Source organism: Miscanthus floridulus, unplaced genomic scaffold (genome assembly GCF_019320115.1).
Source record: "Miscanthus floridulus cultivar M001 unplaced genomic scaffold, ASM1932011v1 fs_687_6_7, whole genome shotgun sequence".
Taxonomy (NCBI): domain Eukaryota; kingdom Viridiplantae; phylum Streptophyta; class Magnoliopsida; order Poales; family Poaceae; genus Miscanthus; species Miscanthus floridulus.
Window position 1 is genome coordinate 16,286 of NW_027097115.1, and position 3,257 is coordinate 19,542.

Consider the following 3,257-nt stretch of genomic DNA (forward strand, 5'->3'; position numbering starts at 1 on the left):
TGCAGGAAGATGTTCGCAGTGCAGTCCCACGAACGGATGACCAGAAAGAAGACGCCTTGACGTTCCGCAAGCAATCACCGAGAAGAAGATGTACGTGGATGAGCAGTCATGGATCGCTCCCCAAAAACTTAATCGCCGCGCACCCCGTGCAAGATTCTCTGGCGGACGAGGGTTCCGGAGGCACCTGCTCTCCCGCTACTCTATGCGCGCAGAGGTACAGGACGGGGAAACCAGAAGGCTGCGGAAGTGTGTTTCTCTCGGGAGTGGTTGCGGAAGGACTTGATCTGGACTGACGGAGGACTCGGATATATGGACGGGGAGAAGTGAGGCAGCGGAGAATCCTAGGAGACGGAGACGGAGAGACGGAAGCGGAAGAGACAGTAACGGCAGCAATCAGGTCGCCTCCACCATCAAGGGGAGTAACTCCCGTTGTTATGTGGATTAAGTGGCAAAAGACTGGCCATGCCCGCTCGCTCGTCCGTCGCCTGCCTCGGCCCGCGCCCGCGCCCGTGCCCACAGCCCGGCCGGCGGCGGCTGCGGCGCGCGCGCGCGTGTGGCACGCCTTTGTCCTTTTCTGAGCTTCTCAATTTAGATGAATAATTTCCAACCATATAAGCTGAGTCAGCGTTCAGTCAAAATCCCGTATGGTATTAAACCATGCAACACTTAATGTTACGTATCATAGAGTTTTATTTGATTCATTAAATATTATATGGGCTAAGCCCATATTATATCCAACAGTATAGAACCATATTGTAGGCATGCAAAGTAAAGAAGGAGACTATAGGGAAGATCATCCGCGACCTTTTGACTTACAACCACAACACTTGCAATTCCAGGCTCCAGGTCGTCTTCCCCTTATCCCTCTCCAAATCACTTGATTTTAGCTTTTTACTTATAAAAAATTGTTACCGAATGAGCGAATAAAGTTGGCTGCCATCATAAAAAATTGAAATGGTTTAAGAATTCTTCACTTTCATAAAGAATAATTTGAGGGAATAAGCACACAATAGTTTGAAGAAATCCTCAGACACACATAATTTTAGTTCAAAAAAAATTCAGCTGCAGGTTACGGATATTCTAAGACTAAAACTTCAATGAATGCATTCTATATTTTCTGTGGAGACGCTGAAACAAGTGAATTCTTCACTTTCTTAAAGAATGAATATGGTACCTACTATTAAAAAGTGGTCGTCCATAGCAAGCTAGCAGCTCCTTCATATAATTCAATAATTCAACATACACCAATTTGAGTAAGACTCAACTGCCAAATAGCTAATAAACCTGTAATTTTAAACAACAATTATCAGCTTTGGGATTCAAGAGCATATGAGCATCAGGTGCTCAGACATGCAATTGTTAAAAGCATACCACAATGATTAACAGTAAGAATCCTTAAATCTATAATATCAACAAGTGCATACATAGATCAAGATAGATAAATCATAAAAACAATACCAAATTTATGACTGGTGGAGACAGTGATAAGTCCAAAAAAGTGTAGAGCATTGTCCAGCATACCATTTTCGTGCTATCAGCATGCCACTGTTGCTGACGGAGTGCAGAAGAAGAAGACGTCTCATACTGGTGGAAAGCTAACTAAAATGACAAAAATCAGAAATAACTAGTGTTAATGGTTTCGAAGCTACAGCCACCATAAATTAAATGTGTAAAATTGGAAATTAGCAAGGCAGAAAAAGAAGTTAATTTCCAAGGAAACAAATGCAATATTTATACTCTTGTAAATCTTCAACCATAATTAAGCACACAAACAAATCAGTAATAGTAGAAGAAACTACCTATGTGAGTAATCATGGGGAGTAGATGGAGGATGCTTTGATGGCGAGCGCCTGAGATCTGCATAAAAAACAAAGAGTGAGAAAAGAGGATAAATAAGTTCTCCTGGCCTCTGTATTAGCTGAATGGATTACAGTTGAACAGGATTCCATCCAATTTTTTTTGATCCATCAAACCTGATAAGCACAACATAGCATGTATATTGTTTTGATGCTTCTAAATTTACAAAAGCTGCTGATATGAACAAAAAGGCAAGACAGAACTACTCAATGCCTTGCTCAAAAGCTACATAGTGTAATGCAGTGTCCAAAAGTGTGACCAAAATGATATCTGCATAATGCTTACCAAAACTAAAATAAAAGGGTCAATAAGGATCATTGTCGATCCTTTTAGGTTTCTTGATGATCTTGTCAATGGTCGGAGGATCAAAATTTTTCTCCCTAGGAGCGGCAAGAAGGTTTATATTTACCTCCGCGCGAGAAGGATTCCCCTGCCCTTTAGGTGGTGGGTTAATTGAATTGTTGCGATTCCTCATTGTGTACCTTGAATTCCATGAGGTTGTATCCCTAGCTCCATGCTCATGTAATGCCATACGGTTTCGATAGTACTCCCAGTACCCCTCATTAGACATACCAGGGGGCTTGGGCATGGTTGAATTTGTGGGTGAAAGAAACAAATATACGGATGAAAGGTGATCGAGTTAGCAATGAGAACAGGAAACTATCAAGGGATGAGTTATGAAGAAGACCAAACTGCTTTAAACTCAACACGATTATTGCAATTAAAGGAGGGAGGTAAATATAGAAAGAGCTATCTTCTGCTTGGTCTATGCCTTTGCATGGGCTCCAGAGATGCCCTGCCTTTGCTTGGTCCTTTGCCGCTGCAAGGGCTCCAGAGATGGCGTGATCAAGGCTTGGTCCTGTACCGACGTGAGCGCGGCTTGGTCTACATGGGCGTGAGAATGGGCACGCTGGTCCTACGCAGTTGCATGTTCATGTACAAGCAACGTGGGTGCGAACAAGACCACCAAGTTTTGGTGTCTATAAATAGCAAAGAATACTGAATGGCTGCATGTACAGCTTAGAGAAGAATATATATTCGTGGGTGGAGCGTATTCATTTGTCAAAAGCAGAAAGGAGGGGCAACATGGCAGGAAGAAGCGAGGGTGACAAAGGAAAAAAAGTAGAGCCTTACAGGGAGGAGGAGGGTGATTATGACGTGAAGAATTCACGTGCAAGGAAGCTCATGGAAAAAGCCATGAAAATCGTCAAGAAAGCAAGTAAGTCCAAAAATAACTATAGGAAATGCATGGGTGACCTAGAAAAGATAACTTCCTTGGATGGGCCTAAAGACAAGGATGATGCACACACGGATGGAAAGGTGAGTTGATTAGCAATCCGAATAGTTTAATCTAAAATTTTATCACAAAGGGAATAAATTTGTATCATACTTGCAGGATT